The sequence below is a fragment of the Oryctolagus cuniculus genome, chromosome X (genome assembly GCF_964237555.1).
Source record: "Oryctolagus cuniculus chromosome X, mOryCun1.1, whole genome shotgun sequence".
NCBI lineage: Eukaryota > Metazoa > Chordata > Mammalia > Lagomorpha > Leporidae > Oryctolagus > Oryctolagus cuniculus.
In genome coordinates this window covers 44,124,509-44,142,572 of record NC_091453.1, presented here as the reverse complement: position 1 = coordinate 44,142,572, position 18,064 = coordinate 44,124,509, and positions in this window count along the sequence as shown.

Below are 18,064 nucleotides of genomic sequence, written 5' to 3'. Positions count from 1 at the left end.
TTTGTTGCCATTGTTATATATATGGCTGCTGTGGCAATGCCTACTTCCATTGCAGGACCACACAGAAGTTGTGATTGTCACTCCAGAAGGAAAGACCAGTAAGACCTTTCCTGGAAAATGCCCACTTCTGGAACCCCTCTGGGTTGGCTCATCAAAGCAACAGGATAAAAGAGTTGACAGTATGAAATTTACGTCATATACTTTCTAGGTGCCAGCTACTGTGCTATCTTTTTTCTTGAGTGTTTATTAATATTGTCACTCTCCTGTACTTAGGTGCAAGGATTGGCAAGTATAGCTTGGCCAGGGAGATCCATGGCACAGTTCACTGTGCTTGCTGTACTTATCTTACGGGAATAATTTATGAACCTGAGCAGGAGACAATTAGATAGGCCTCCAGCCTTCCTGAAGAATGTGGCAATGACTGCCTAATCCCCCTTGGTCAAGGGGGAGTGTTAGTCTTGGATTGGTGCTGGACCAGATGTCTTAAGATGACTGAACAGCAGTGTCTCATTGGTTTCTAATGAGAAAGCTAAGGTAAACCATTCTGAGCTTTATTACCAAGTCATAACAGGCCAAAAGAGAAGGGAGAGGCAAGCAAGTTGGGACCTGAAAAGTGCAGGAGGAGAAAGTTCCTTTCAGAGCAGGTGATTGGAAAGAAAAAGTCCTGAAGGCCTGAGCAGGAGCATGCTTTGATTTATCCTGTCTGGGGTTTTCTGTGTGCCTCTGGGGCTCAAGATTAGGAGCTTGGGAGTACAATGGGAAAACAAAAATCTCTGGAAGAGATCACTGTCAATTATTGATATCTGAGTAGGTATTTTTTTTATCAAATTGCTAGGAAAGAGAGCCCTATAGGGATGGGACACAGGGCAGGCCAGATCTGAAGAACACTGAGAGCAGAAAGAACACTGGTAACACAGGGAGGTTTCTTAAGGATGCAGGCTTAAGTGAAGTGCCACAGTGGTCATGCATCTTTGAAATCCTGATGTGAGGCAGCTATGATAAGTGAGAATGCCAGAAAAAATGGATTTTAGTAGGCATAGCAGATCAATAACAACAGTAGATAAGATTTTCTATTTCACTATGTTTTTTAAATTCACAACCATGGATGTGGGTGCTGTGACAGAGTGGGTTTAAGCCATGGCTTAGATAGTCACAGTTGTTCCACTTCTGATCCAGCTCTCTGCTAATGCCTTCTAGGAGGAAGCTGATGATGGCCCAATACTTGGGCCCCAGCCACCCACATGGAAGACCTGGATGGAATTTCTGGCTCCTAGCTTTGCCCTGGCTCAATCCCAGCTATTGTGGGCACTTGGAACATGAACTAACACATGGATGATCTTTCTCCCTCTCTGTCGCTCTGCCTTTCAAGTAGGTAAAAATAAATAAACATTAAAAACACCCACAACCACGTTATGAAGCAGGTATTACTGACCTTTGCATTTTGCAGAGAAGTATGGTTTAGGGAGGCAAAGCACATTGACCAAGGACACACAGTAAGCAGCAGAGTTCAGTTTCAAACTCAAGACTGCTTCATCACTACCATTATGCTATGTGTCACCTTCACCTAAATTCCTACTCTTCTCTCAGTGCACCTGTCAGATTCCACTTTCTCTCTGAAGAAATCTAGCCAGCTCCCCTCTGGGATCCTTTCTTCCTGTTTATTCTGTCAACTCTTAAAACATGTCTGGGCTAGACTGTATCATTTAGTGCTAACTAGTTGTTGTCTTGCTTTGCTTGCTTGCTTGGGTGTGTGTCTGTGTGTCTGTGTGTGTCTGTGTGTTGGTGGGGGGAGAGGTTGTGGAAACTTTTAGGACAAGGGTTGTGTTTTTTCTTCCTGTGCACAATATGACCCAATCCAGGTTGGGCATTAAGTGGCAACACACAAATAGAACCCTACTATTTTAGGGTGGTCAGGGAAGGCCTCTCTGAGTCAGCAACATGTGCACAAGAATATAAATGAAGAGCGGAAACAAGCCATGTGCATGGCCTTATGCAGTGTTGCAAGCAATACATAACCCTAATAATAACCACATGGACTGGAAGGTCACTTTTCATTAGATGTTGTGTGCAAGCTCAGGGCTTCCAAACCCTGCATTTGGTGGAAGTTCCTCTGAGTTCCCTTAGGATCCCCATGCTCTTTCTTTCTGGGAAGCTGTGTTCTGAGTTGCTTTGCATCTTTATGCTCTGATACAAGGGTGTATGTGAATGGCAGTATCCTGTGGCTGGCTACACCTACCTATGCTTCTTCCTTATCTCAACCCACTCAGGCCCTTGCAATCTTTCTGTCTACTTTTTCCTCTGCCTCTACCTTATCCTCAAGATCTATCTGATTCCTAGAGTTCCTGTATTCAGGAAAATGTCTGGATTTGTCCCTACCTTGCCAGAAATGCCATTTCATTCTTTTCTCACTGCTGTTAGGGGAAAGGCCAAACTCTTCAGCAGAAGTGAGGCCTTTTCGTGTCTGACCTGTCACTCTGGCCTGGACCCTGCCTCACCAGCCATACTACTGCGCTACAGTTTTCCAAACATGCCACAAAACTTAGGGTTTGGCACAGTTTTGTAGGCTCTGTGCTCCCATAACACTCCTTGTCCCTTGCTCATTAAGACCCAGCTCTAGTGTTGTCTTCTGTGTTAGGCGTTTCCCAACTCCAGCCACAGCATTTCTGGCTCTTTACTTTTAAAAACTTGTATCAGAACACTTTTCTCACTGAGTTACAATTTATTAGTTTCCATATATGCTTTCCTCTACACAAAGTTCTGAAAGTCTGGGGAACAGATCTTATCCACTTTGCATTCCCAGAGCCTATCAAAGAGCCTTAAATCAAGTTGGTATGCCAACATTTGTTTTCAAGAGCTTATTGCATGTCACTCTTCAAAATGCTTCAAACAGCTAACTCAATTAATTTTCTTTTTAGTTTTTTTTTTTGAGGTTTATTTATTTATCTGAAAGTCAGAGTTACACACAGAGAGAAGGAGAGACAGAGAGAGAGGTCTTTCATCAGCTATCTACTATTCTAGTACTTACAGTTTAATTTGAGAGCTATTTGCCGCCTGTACCACCCCTGCCCCCCACTTCCCTGCCTTTTCATTACTTTGGCATTGAACATCTACCCCAGTATGGTCCTGAGCTCAGCGCTGGCAAAGGAGTCACTTTCTATACCTTAATTAATCTTTACAGGCAGCAAGTATGAATGGCAGTAGCAAAGCCTCTGGCCCAGTGTGCCCAAGTTGTGATTTGAGTTTGGAGTATTTAAGTCACTGCTGGTGAACGGTTTACTCCTGTCTCACTCTTGGGGCCTATGGCTGGGTCTGCAGTTCCTCCTCTCCTCCAAATGGAACATTATGTTGCAATTTCAGTTCAGGAGCTGACTTGGGAGGAAACAACATTCAGCCCCCAAGCCTGCTGGTACAATCATCAGGTGTTTGTTTTCTCCAACTCCAGGTTTTGTCTGCATACCTGCTGGAGACATCCTAAGTGGCCCTTGCTATCTGGGAGTGGAGTTTATCTCACTTTAGGCCCACATGTCCTCTAAGTGAAGGTCTCCCGGCTGCCCCTCCTTCATTCTGCAGATGGAGAAAAGCTGGCCCAGGAAGATGACAGAAACTTTTTCAGGAATTGTGCGCAAACAGGGATTACTGAGGAAAGAAACCTCCACTTTTCTGTGTACACATATGAAGAGCACTCTAATTTGGTACTTTATAATTACACTGACCATGAAACAGAGTGTGATTACCCCTAGTTTAGAGATGAGGAAAGTGGGGCTTAGAGAAGTTAGGTAAATTGCCTGGGGTCATCTGGCAGAAGTGGCAAGACTTAGATTCCAAGCTCAGATTCTAGTGCACAGGCCCGCACATTCTTCCCATTATCAGGCCACTTCGCAGAGCAACAACAGAATCCTAGATTCTCACAGTATGACCCAGCATATTTTCGTACAGCGAACTGCTCTGCCTGGGGAGAATTCCAGTCAGAACCAGGAGCAGCCTGGCGGGGATAGACACCGGGGAGGAGTATTTCTTTTGCTGTCTTGGGTAATTTCTACTGATCACTTCCAGGCAGAGATGACAGAGGAATTAAGCCCTGGCCTCAGAATTCTGAGTCCCTCTTCGATAACACCCCCTCTAAAGGCTTCTATGCCATTGTCATGTTCTCTTCATTCCTTTCTTTTCTTCAAATGGTTCTCAGAAAGACTTGCCTAGCAGTCTTCAGCATTCCAAAAAACTGTTTAGCACTATCATACGAACTTCCTTTAAAAAAGTTAGTGGAAAAATGAAATTAAATGCTGAATTTATCTTGGCACAAAAATGCTTAAAATCCATGCATAGATTTTATATACTATGTGTTTTCCATGAACATTGTAAAGATCTCTCATAGACTCACAGAGATGCTGTCCTTTTCAGCGTGGGACAAATAGGCCTAACATTGTACCCATCCTGTTTCTTGAAGAGATTTATGCTCACCTGGAATCAGTCAAGAAAACAAAATGAAACAAGACAAGATAACAGGCTAGGGAGAGATCTCCAGTATAAAATTCTTTTTCCCTATGCCTTTTTGTACCTGTACGTGATGGGTAATGGGAGAGGAACATCCTAGAGGGATGATTCCAGCCAAAGTGTATGACTAAGCCCCTAGTTAAACCCAGAGATGCTAAGATTTCATGTTTTATGGACATTGGAAATAGAAGGCTGGGTTTTGTTTTTTTAATTTATTTATTTTCTATTTTTTAGGAACTGGCTCATTTGAGTGCCAGAAGTGTTAGTAGTAAGAAAAGCTTATGCCATGTCTTGGCGTGTCGAAGAAAGCTGGGACTTCCCACTCAGAAATCAAACTCTTCCAAACTCCCACTGCTAAGGTCACTGAAAATGTTGAATATCTTTTTGCCATATGGCTTCACTTTGGCCTCATTAACTCAAATCTCTTTCCTGAGAGTTCTATGGTCACTTCAGCTCAGTCCAGGAACTGACAATCTTTTGAGTATCAGTATGTCCTCCCTCTTAGGTTACTTACATTCTCCTCTTGCCTGCACCTCCAAATCTCATTAGGGAGTGAAAATCTTTATCTGTATCCTCTTTCAACAGCTTTCCTTCCCGGGGTCCCTAAAGTGCTACATGAACCTGGGACCCAGCAGAGAAGTTACAGGGAAATGAGATGTGAAAACCTCAGTCCCAGGTCGTTTTTACATTGGGATTATGCTCACAGCTAAACTGTGGGCTGATAAATGAGTACCCAGCCCAGCCCCAACTGAACTCTGGGAGATCTCCAACCTGTCTAGAAGAGCAGTCCCCAGTTAGGCTTTCTCTTTAACAGCTGCTTTCTCTACCTACTCCTTCTCACAGCTCTCTGTGAGAACATTGAGCGGAGTAGTCCTTTGTGTGTTTTGAGCACCCTCTAGAGACCGCATTTCAGCCGTGCAGCCCTAGCCAAGATAGCACTTTATAGCAAATTGATAGATTTTCAAACCTGGCGTGTCTTTCCTCAGCTATTAACTGATCTCGGCCCCAGCCTCAAAATAGGAGGTGCAGAATTTCAGGAGCAGTGCAGAAAGATGGAGCTTGACAAAATCTTAAACACCGCCCTGGGTTTCCCTGTTTCGCAGATAAGCCCACACAGTTGGTGACTGAATCAGGCCCTACTAACCCTAGGCAAGTGAGATTTTTCACAGTAACTTATTGTTTAAGTAGCAAGCAGAGGGAGCAGTACAGAAAGCGGGAACAGGGGTCTGTGTTGTGGCGCTGTGGCATAGTGGAGAAGGCGCCAATTGCAATGCTGGCATCCCATATGGGTGCTGGGTCCTGTCCCAGCTATTCCACTTCTGATCCATCTCCCTGCTAATGGCCTGGGACAGCAGTGGAGGATGGCCGAACTGCTTGGGCCCCTGCCACCCATGTAGGAGACCTGGAAGAAGCTCCTGGCTCCTGGCTTCAGATCGGTACAGCTGCGGCTGTTGTGGCAAATTGGGGAGTGAACCAGTGGATGGAAGTGCTCTCTCTCTCTCTCTCTAATTCTGACTTTCAAATAAATAGCTCTTTAAAAAAAGAAAGCAGGAACAATGTGTTTATCAGTAAAAGATTAATAGCTCATATATATGAGAGCTCTCTAAGTACTAGATACTGTTCTCTACATGTAACATTTAATACTTATAGCAGTCCTCTAAGGTACGCAGTATTATTACCCCCATTTTACAGATTAGGGAACTGAGGCACAGAGAGTTTAAGTGACTGATCCATACTGGCATGTTAATAACTGACGGAGTCAGAATTAAGACTCAGGCAGTCTGACTCCTGAGTCTGAGATCCCCTTTGGTCGCTTCCTGGTTTCCCTCTTTCCATCTACATCTGATCAGTCACTAAATTCATTAAGCCTTTGATGTGTTTGTAGATCATGCTGGGCTGTTGAGTAAAATTCCCCTCCAAGTCTCCTGAAGATCCTAGTATTTTACTGTGTGATTTCCACTTTAGCTACTGTTAAGCCAGGTAGTCCTCATCCTGTATTTATACAATTGATTTCCTTTTAAACTCGAGTTCAAGATATCACCTTGTCCCTTCTGGATATCATATTGCTGATATCCACTCTATTGTTCTGCCATTGAACTCTATTTAGATATGGTTGTTTGAACAGGTAAAACAGCTGATTTATAATCCTTAAAGATTTGCTGAGACCATCTTTGCTGAACCATCTTCCACTGCTTTCCTGGGCACATTAGTAAGGAGCTGGATTGGAAAATAAAGCAGCCTGGACTTGAACTGGCACTCATATGGGATGTTGGAATTGCAGGGGGCAGCTTAATCCATTCTCATGAAACCCTTGACTACTCTTTATATATACGATCTCAAAATAAGCTTGTATTTAATTCAGTTTTCCACAAATTCTTGAAGTCCTTTTATAGTATATCACAACATCAAAATTTTTTTGATAATTCATACTATTATCTATCCACATTCAAATTTTCCCCAACAGATCCCAAAAATGAAATCTGTGAACCAGAATCCAGTGAAAGTTTTTGGATTGTGTTTCATTACATCTCTTTAACCTAGAATGGCAACCTCACATTTCCCCCATGATATTGATATTTTAAAGTGATGAGGCCAATTGTCTTATAAGAAATAATTGGTTCTATTTTTTTAGATTATTTTCAATTGTCTCATAAATGTGTCACATTCTGGGTTGTTCGATTGCTTCCTCAGGGTATTATATAATTTGACCCTCCATCCTCCCTTTATATTTTCTGTAAACCTAGACGTTAGATCTAAAAAGAATAAGTATGCTTAGGTATATATATACATAATTTTGGAAAGAATAGTCCATAGGTGATCCTGTTGTTTAACATTGTACGTCACAGCACACACACACACACACACACAATTAGTGATGCTATGTTTTATCACTTGGTGGAGTTGGTGACCACCAGATTTTCATTTTAAAAGCACATGTGCCCTTTGCAGTTTAGCTTGCTTCTTAGTAAAACTATTTCTGTGATTGTTGGATCCTACTCTATCAGCTTCCTAACTTACTTAAACAGTGATTGTAGTCCTTCTGATACTTTTCTGCCCTCTAAGCATCAAAGAGAGAACGAGCGAGAGTGAGAGTGAGAGCAAGAGAGGGAGAGAGAGAGAGAGAGAGGAGCTCCTTCCTTCTACCATTGGAAGAGTTCAGTGAGGTCCAAGTGAGATAAAAGAGACCTCTTAAAGGGCAGGAGTTTTGAGCTGGGCCTGGAAAAATGGCCGAGTTGGAATAAACTCAGGGCAGCTGGGAGAGCACTTGAGAAACATGACTAAATGCATGGAGGAAGGGATGAACATAAAACAGTGACCATCCTAGCCAAAAAAGAAATACTGGGGAGGAGTGCAAAGAGGACAGGTAATGTGCGGCCATTTTATAAAGGAGCTGGAACATCAGATGGGCTCCCCAGGCATTGGCTCAGGCAAGGCACCAGCTTCCTCCCAGTGAATGTTAGTATGCCACAAGAGGGCTCTTTCTTGAGCCCTAGGACCTTCCTCATGCTCTTCATGGCACGTAGCAGACACTCAATAAATGCGAATTTCCTTCCCCACCTTGTCTATGAAGCATGAGGCCAGAGTGAGGTCAGCTTTCACCTTCGGATTGCACAGACCACTTCTCATGTAACTACGACTCATCAGAGATGTGGGAGTCATTCCCCCAAGGCCTTTTTTTTCACATTTTCTCCCATTCACGGTAGCCTGAGGGGGCTCCCAAAGCCTTCAAGAGATCTAGAATATTTGATTATATTAATCTCGACCCTAGGACAAGCCAGGGATTTATTGGTCTGTTGGTGCATGAGTTTTCTATTGCTGTGTAACAACTTACCACAAACACTATGACAAAAGAATATCCATTTCCCAAGTCTGGTGCCACATGGCTGGATTTTGTTAATGGAAATAAGCAGGCTCTGTAAAAAGATTAATATACAATGTATTCAGGACAGCATATGAGTGATCTAGGCCTGGGAGACACAAACACAATGAGTGTAAGGAGTCTTAGGAAGTGTTCCAAAGTTGTCAAATTCCAATCAGAATTTATGTATTGCATGACAATACATTTTCATTTTCATTACACAGTGAAAATACATTGGCTTGGTCCCAAAAGGTGGGCTATAGGTAAGTGGGGATGAATTTTTTCTAGGTTATACATTACTTTCCTTACATCATGAATTGGTTACAGACATTGTCTCTGAAAAGAGTTACTGAAAAGAAGACTATTGAATTAAATTTAAGAAGGACATTCCTGATAATATAGCAAAGAATGCATAGGTGGAGGATGAAGGATTGCTCAAGGGGCTCCAGATGGCTAAGATGAAACAAACCCTGTAAGCACATCACTCAAATCACATTGATCTGGTGGATGAGAATAATAGCTCTGTCCATATACTCCTCAGACACGTCTCAGTAAGTGTTTCTCTTGAATGCTTTGCAGGCTTTTTGAGGGCAGTTTGTTCTCAGTTTTCTGCTCAGGGCATCACAAGGATGAATCAAAGCATCCTCCATGTTGAATTCTTAATGGGACATGCTAGGGAAAAAATGACTTCCAAGCTAGTTCTTCTTATAGGGGTTCAGTTTCCTGCAATTATAGAACACGGGTCTCCATTTCCTTGCTGATTTTCAGCTCCTAGAAGTCACTCTCCAGTACTTCTGCATAGATTCCTCTATCCTAAGGCCAGCCAGGATAGACTGAATCATTCTCCTGCTTTAAATGTTGAAATTTCTCTTTTAACAATGAGTAAGAAAACTTTTAAACACTCAGGTGACTAGATCAGGCCACATGGATGATCTCCCATTTTTAGAAGCAACAATAAATTATACATAACCTAATCATGGCAATGAAATCCATTCTATTTATAGTCTCAGCAATTAAGCAGGAAAAAAAACCAGGAGAATGGGAAAGCTTGAGGACCACCTTAGGTGGTCCTGCTCTCCTGACCCCAAAGACTCATATCTTTCCAAAATGCAAAATATATTCATCCCTACCTCAAGTTGCCTAAAAGTCTCATCTCAATACAGTATCATCTCAAGTCCAAAATATCATCATCTCATTTGCAGATGACATGACTTTATAATAAAGAAAACCCCAGGACTGGCACTATGGCATACCAGGTAAAGCCATCACCTTTAGCACCAGAATTCCATATGGGCACCAATTTGAGTCCTGGCTGCTCCACTTCCAATCCAGCTCCCTGTTAATGCTCCTGCGAAAGCAGTGGAAGATGGTCTAAGTGCTTAGATCCTCACTCCTGGACTTGGCTCAACCCCAGCTGTTGGGGCCATTTGGGGAGTGATCCAGCGAATGGAGGATCTTTCTCTCTGTTTCTCCTTCTCTCTTTCAAATAAATAAATAAATAAATAAATTATTTTTACAAAAAGAAAATCCAAAAGCCTCTACTAGGATAAGCAAACTTAGCAAAATTTCAGTCAATGTGCAAACATCAGTAGCATTGTTATACACCAATAACAAATCATCTAAAAAAAAGAATCAAGAAAGAAATCCCATTTCCAGTAGTGTCCAAAAAAATACCTGAGAATAAACTTAACTGAATAGGTGAAAGATCTCTATAATGACAACTGTAAATCACCGATGAAAGACATTTAAGAGAACACAGAGAAATGGAAAGACAACTTATGTTCATGGACTGGAAGAATCAATATTATTAAAATGTGCATATTACTCAATTTACAGATTCAATGGCAATCCTTATGAAAAATTTTAATAATGTTTTCACAGAACTAGAAAAAACACTGCCAAAATTTGTACAAAATGACAAAAGACCCCAAACAGACAGAGATGTCTTGAGCAAAAAGAACAAAGTTGTAGGTACCACCTGACTTCAAAATAAATTTCAGGGGCCAGTGATGTGGCATAGTAGATTAATCCTCCACCTGTGGTGCCGGCATCCCATATGGACGCCTGTTCTAGTCCTGGTTGCTCCTCTTCCAGTCCAGCTCTCTGCTGTGGCCCGGGAGGGCAGTAGGGGGTGGTTCGAGTCCTTGGTCCCCTGCACTCATGGGGGAGACTGGAGGAAGCTCCTGGCTCCTGGCTTTGAGTCAGTGCAGTTCCAGACGTTGCAGCCATATGGGGAGTGAACCAACAGATGAAAGATCTTTCTGCCTCTCAAATAAATGAATAAAATCTTTAACAAAAAAAAAAAAACAACAAAAAACAAAATACATTTCAAAGTTGCATAAATTAAAACAGCATGGTATTGACTTAAAGATGGATCTACAAAAAATAGAAGAGAATAGAGACCCTAGAAGTAAACCCACACACCCACAGCCAACTAATCTTTGGCAAAAGTGCTAAGAAAATGCATTTGAAACAGGATAACTTTCTCAGTAAATGGTGCTAGGAAAATTGCATATCCACAGGCAAAACAATGAAAAAGGGTCTACTCCTATTTCTTACCTCTTATAAGAATCATCTCAAAATGGCTGAGGACCTAAATGTGAGACCTGAAATTTGAGACTATTAGAAGAAAACGTAGGGCCGGCGCCAGTGTTCAATAGGCTAATCCTCCACCTAGTGGCGCCGGCACACCGGGTTCTAGTCCCGGTCGGGGCGCTGGATTCTTTCCCGGTTGCCCCTCTTCCAGGCCTGCTCTCTGCTGTGGCCAGGGAGTGCAGTGGAGGATGGCCCAAGTCCTTGGGCCCTGCACCCCATGGGAAACCAGGATAAGTACCTGGCTCCTGCCTTTGGATCTGTGCGGTGCGCCAGCCGCGGCGGCCATTGGAGGGTGAACCAACGGCAAAAGGAAGACCTTTCTCTCTGTCTCTCTCTCTCACTATCCACTCTGTCTGTCAAAAAAAAAAAAAGTAGGAAAAACACTTCAGGACATTGTAATTGCAAGAATTTCTGGATAGGATTCCCCAAAATAAAAGCAAAAATAGACAAATGGGATTTCATCCAACTAAAGAGCTTTTGCACAGGAAAGGAAACAGCCAGTATAGAAAAGGGACAAACTATAGAATTGGGGAAAATATTTGCAAACTATACATGTGACAAAGGGTTAATATTCAGTCAGTATGTGGAACTCAAACAACTCATCAGCAAAACACACACACACACAAACCCACAAAAACCAAAAAACTATCCAATTCAAAAACAGGTAATATATCTAAACAGACAGTTCTCAAAGGAATACATGCAAGTGTCTCAAAGCCACATTAAAAAAATGTTCAACATCATTGATCATCAGGGAAATACAAATCAAAACCACAAGGAGATACCACCTCATTCATGTAAGATTGATCATTATTTTAAAAAAACACACAACAAAGATAACAAGCATTGGTTAGGATGTGGAGAAAGGGAACACTTTGCAAACTGTTGGTGAGAATGTGAATTAGTACAACTGGGGTTGGTGTTGTGTCACAGTGGGTTAAGCCACCACCTGACATCCCACATCAGAACACTAGTTCAAATCCCATTTGCTCTACTTCCAATCCAGTTCCATGGTAATTCTCCTACGAAAAAAAGCAGCAGGGGATGGTCCAAGTACTCAAGCCCCTGTCATTTATTTGAGAGGCCTGGATGGAGCTCTTGGCTCCTGGTTTCAGCCTGGCCCAGCACTATTTTTGCCATTTGGAGAGTGAATTTTCTCCCTGTCTCCCCCTTCTCTGTCACTCTGCCTTTCAAATAAATAAAATAAGTATTAAAATATTAAAAAGTAGTACAATAATTTATGAAAACAGTATCGAAGTTCATTAAAAAGCCAAAAATAGAACTACTATATGCTCCAGAAATCCCATGGAATCCAAGGGAAATGAAATTCATGTGTCATTGAGAGCTGCACTCGCATTTATTGTAACACTATTCACACTAGCCAAGAAATGTAAGACAACCTCAGTGTCCATCCACTGATGAACAGATAAAGAAAATGCATTAGTCATAAAAAGGATGAAATCTTGTCATTTGTAACAACATGGATGGAACTGGATGTCATTATGTTAAGTGAAATAAGCCAAGTACAGAAAGACAAATGTCACATGTTCTCCTAAGTATGTGGAGTATGAAACATATAGTTGCTCTTATATGAGTTAAAAGTGTAACTGTATTATCAAAAGCTTGGGAAGGAAGTGGAGAGGGGAGGGAGGGTTGGGGAAAGTTGATTGATGGTCACTAGCTTATAGCTAGATAGCAGTAAGAAGTTCCGGGTGGCTCCTGGCTTCAGATCAGTGCAGTGCGCCGGCCATAGTGGCCATCTGGGGGGTGAACCAACGGAAAAGGAAGACCTTTCTCTCTGTCTCTCTCTCTCTCTCACTGTCCACTATGCCTGTCAAAAAGAAGAAAGAAAGAAAGAAAGAAAGAAAGAAAGAAAGAAAGAAAGAAAGAAAGGAAGGAAGGAAGGAAGGAAGGAAGGAAGGAAGGAAGGAAGGAAGGAAGAAAGAAAGAAAGAGAAAAGAAAAGAGAAAAGAGAAAAGAGAAGAGAAGAGAAGAGAAGAGAAGAGAAGAGAAGAGAAAAGAAGAGAAGTGAAGTTCTGGGGTTCTTTTGCACAGTTGGGTGAAGATAGACAATGTTCATTTTGTGTTTATTTCTCTGTTAAAAAGAACTAGAAGAGGGGCCAGTGTTGTGGTGTGTGGATTAAATTGTTGACCGAGACACCCGCAACCCTTATTAGAATGCCAGTTCTGGCCGGCACCGCGGCTCACTAGGCTAATCCTCCGCCTTGTGGCGCCAGCACACGGGGGTTCTAGTCCCGGTCGGGGCACCGGATTCTGTCCCGGTTGCCCCTCTTCCAGGCCAGCTCTCGGCTGTGGCCAGGGAGTACAGTGGAGGATGGCCCAAGTGTTTGGGCGCTGCACCCCATGGGAGACCAGGATAAGCACCTGGCTCCTGCCATCGGATCAGCGCGGTGAGCTGGCCACAGCGCTCCGACCACGGCAGCCATTGGAGGGTGAACCAACGGCAAAAAGGAAGACCTTTCTCTCTGTCTCTCTCTCTCTCTCTCTCACTGTCCACTCTGCCTGTCAAAAAAATTAAAAAAATAAAAGAATGCCAGTTCTAGTTACAGCTACTTTGTTTCTGATCCAGCTCCCTGCCAGTGCACCTGGGACCAGCCCTGGCCATTATAGCCATTTGGGGAGTGAACCAGCAGATGGAGGATCTCTCTCTCTCAATCTCAATCTCTCTCTCTTGTGGGGAGCAACTCGGACTAGACTAAGTTACTCGAATTAAGACTTACTCTATGTGGCCGGCGCCACGGCTCACTAGGCTAACCCTCCGCCTAGCGGCGCCGGCACACCGGGTTCTAGTCCTGGTTGGGGCGCCGGATTCTGTCCCGGTTGCCCCTCTTCCAGGCCAGCCCTCTGCTGTGGCCAGGGAGTGCAGTGGAGGATGGCCCAGGTGCTTGGGCCCTGCACCCCATGGGAGACCAGGAAAAGCACCTGGCTCCTGGCTCCTGCCATTGGATCAGCGCGGTGCGCCGGCCACAGCGCGCCGGCCGCGGCGGCCATTGGAGGGTGAACCAATGGCAAAGGAAGACCTTTCTCTCTATCTCTCTCTCTCACTGTCCACTCTGCCTGTCAAAAAAAAAAAAAATTAAAAAAAAAAAAGACTTACTCTATGCATCTGCTCTCCCACAATATGGCGCTGGGAGAGGAGTAAACAGCTTCTACGCAGCTGCCTCTCGCCAACTTGAGTGATGACCTGCAGGAGCTGATTCTGCTCCTGATTGGAGGAGAGCAGCGTACTCAGCGTGTGGGTAGCAGAGCTGGGATTGGTGGAAGAGGACTATAAAGGAGGAGAGAGACTCCATGCACCAGGAACATCTAAGGGGAACATCCGGATAACATCTGAGCAGCCCCCGAGAGAGCCGGCCGGCAGTGTGCCGCTCCCCTGCGGAAGTGGGGAAAGTGGCAGGGGGGCCCGCCCCTCCACGGAGGTGGAGGGACAGCAGCCAACCCAGGAAGAACCAGCAACAAACCTGGGAAGGGCCGAGCAGACAAAAGAACAGCGCAGGGTCCTGTGTCGTTCCTCCAGGAAGAGGGGGAGCGACACTCTCCCTCCCTCCCTCCCTCCTTCCCTCCCTCCCTCCCTCCGTCTCTCTCTTTCTCTCCCCCCTCCCTCTGTCAGTCTACCTTTCATATAGTTTAAAAAAAAACCCTATAATATAGGAGCCAGTGCTGTGGCATAGCAGGTAAAGCCACTGTGTGCAGCTCCCACATCCCATATGGATGCTGGTTAGGGTACCAGCTGCTCCACTTCCAATCCAGCTCCCAGCTGATGTGCCTGGGGAGGCAGCAGAAGATGGCCAAGTGCTTGAGTCCATGCACTCATGTGGGAGACCCAGATGAAGCCTCTGGCTCCTGGCTTCAGCCTGGCCCAGCTGTGGCTGGTGCAGGTATTTGGGAAGTTAACCAGTGGATGTAAGATTTCTCTCTCTCTCTCTCTCTCTGCCTCTCCTTTCTTAAAATAAAGGTAAGATTTTTGAATATTTGCACTATAAGGAAATGCTAAATGCTTGAAAGGATAAACATGTTTAGCCAAAAACATATACAATTTTTATATGTGTGTTGAATTATTTAAAATTAAAAAGTTTTAAGCAGGAAAAAGAATCCTAAACTTATCATCTAAATTAATTCACTCAAGTACAGGTGAGGCTTCTGGGTATAATGAATTAAGTACAAGATTTGGTGTACAATTATTCCCTTCATTTGTGAACCTGTGAAACTAAAGAGGCAAGTTCTCTGCTCCAAATACTTTCAACATAAAATTCAACATAAAATGGTAAGATAGGCTTAGAATAACAGTTATAGACATTTGAGTTAAAAATGGGTAGAATGAGAGATAAACAGGAGTCACCAGTCCAAAACAGTCTTGATTTCCAGCTAAGCAAACTCCAGAGTTTGCGTATCTTGACTCTGCCCTCTGATTCATCCTCCTTTGCAAACATTTGTTTGCACTTGAGATGATTTAGCAGCCTGCTTCATGACAGTAGATTTTAGGAGTCTGATGGTCTTTGATTTTGTATTCTCTATTCAGTCCAAGCTGGAAGCATTTTTGCTAATCTAATTTTCTCAAGAATTTAGTGGGCCTTTCATTAATTTCATGGGGAATCACATCATCAGATTAAAAACTTCATCCACAGATCTTTCTGAGATAACAACCTGATTTACCTTTGCTGTGACTTCTGAGATGGTCAGAGGTAAGTGTCCCTAAGGGTTCCCTGGATTGCTTGGAAAGATTTGTGCAGGGCATCCTGAGTTCTCTCTCTAGTCCACGCTGTCTCAATTTTTCTGTCTGGTCATATTCCCGTAAACTTTAGCCTCTCTTGCCATGTGGATAGGATAAGAGTTGTCAAGTTCCCCCAGTAGGATTCATTTTTGCTTAACAACTCTCTACTAACTTTTTACTATGAGCATCAAGGATAAACAGGCAGAACCTTCCACAACTTTGTTGGAAATATCCTTAGCTGTAAAGTTTTTCATTTCCAAGTTCTGACTTCAGTATAAATGAAAGACACAATGTAGCTAAACTTTTTGGCCCCACTTAACAATGTTCCTCCTTCCTCCAGTTTCAAATAACATTCCTCACTTCCTCCTCAGCCGTCACTGGCAGCATTCTTAAAGTCTCTGTGAACAATCTATTCACAGTGATTTGGGCTGTCTCTAAGGCAAATTAGCGTTTCATTGTAGTGCTCCTCCCTTTCCTTCTGAGCCTCCACCTGCAATATATATAATGTCAATCTTGCTAATGCCTGTCTCTTTTAGGCAGCAGGGGTTTCTATCATGCTCCTCAAAATTCTTCTAGCTTTCCTCCACTGCATAATCCAAAAGCTGCTGTCCTATTGTAGTTATTTTTCTTTTCTTTTTTTTAACTTTTATTTAATGAATATAAATTTCCAAAGTACAGCTTATGGATTACAATGGCTTCCCCCCCCATAACTTCCATCCCACCTGCATCCCTCCCCTTTCCCTCTCCCTCCCCCCTTCCATTCACATCAAGATTCATTTTCAATTCTCTTTATATACAGATCAGTTTAGCATACATTAAGTAAAGATTTCAACAGTTTGCACCCACATAGAAACACAAAGTGAAAAATACTGTTGGAGTACTAGTTATAGCATTAAATCACAATGTACAGCACATTAAGGACAGAGATCCTACATGAGGAGTAAGTGCACAGTGACTCCTGTTGTTGACTTAACAAATTGACACTCTTGTTTATGGCATCAGTAATCACCCTAGGCTCTTGTCATGAGTTGCCAAGGCCATGGAAGCCTTTTGAGTTCACCAACTCTGATCATATTTAGACAAGGTCATAGTCAAAATGGAAGTTCTCTCCTCCCTTCAGAGAAAGGTACATTCTTCTTTGATGACCTGTTCTTGTCACTGGAATCTCACTTGCGGTGATCTTTCATTTAGTTGTTTTTTTTTTTTTTTCCAGAGGCTTTTCATGCCTGTAATACTCTCATGGGCTTTTCAGCCAGATCCGCATGCCTTAAGGGCTGATTCTGAGGCCAGAGTGCTATTTAGGACATCTGCCATTCTATGAGTCTGCTGTGTATCTCACTTCCCATGTTGGATCATTCTCTCCCTTTTTTATTCTATCAGATAGTATTTGCAGACACTTGTTTATGTGCTCCCTTTGGCTCTTAGTCCTATCATTATGATCAATTATGAACAGAAATTGATCACTGGGACTAGTGAGATGGCATTGGTACATGCCACCTTGATGGGATTGAATTGGAATCCCCTGGTATGTTTCTAACTCTACCGTTTGGGGCAATTCAGCTTGAGTATGTCTCGAATTGCACATCTCTTCCCTCTCTTATTCCCACTCTTATATTTAACAGTGATCACTTTTCAGTTAAGTTTCAACACTTGAGAATAACTGTGTATTGATTACAGTATTCAACCAAAAGTATTAAGTAGAACAAACAAAAAATACTAAGAGGGATAACAAATTAAGTTATTCATCAACAGTCAGGGCAAGGGCTGACCAAGTCACTGTTTCTCATAGTATTCATTTCACTTTAACAGGTTTCCTTTTTGATGCTCAGTTAGTTGTCACCGATTGGGAGATCATATGGTATTTGTCCCTTTGGGACTGGCTTATTTCACTCAGCATAATGCTTTCCAAATTCTTAACAGTGATCACTTTTCAGTTAAAATTTAAACACCTAAGAATAATTGTGTGTTAATTACAGAGTTCAACCAATAGTACTAGAACAAAACAAAATACTAAAATGGATAAAGTATTACATTGTACATCAACCGTCAGGACAAGAGCTGATCAAGTCACTGTTTCTCATAGTGTCCATTTCATTTCAACAAGTTTCCCCTTGGGTGCTCAGTTAGTTGTCGCCAATCAGGGAGAACATATGATATTTGTCCATTTGGGATTGGCTTAATTCACTCAGCATGATGTTTTCCAAATTCCTCCATCTTGTTGCAAATGACTGGGTTTCATTGTTTTTGACTGCTGTATAGTATTCTATAGAGTACATGTCCCATAATTTCTTATCCATTCTACTGTTGATGGGCATTTGGGTTGGTTCCAGGTCTTCGCTATTGTGAATTGACCTGCAATAAACATTAATGTGCAGACTGCTTTTTTG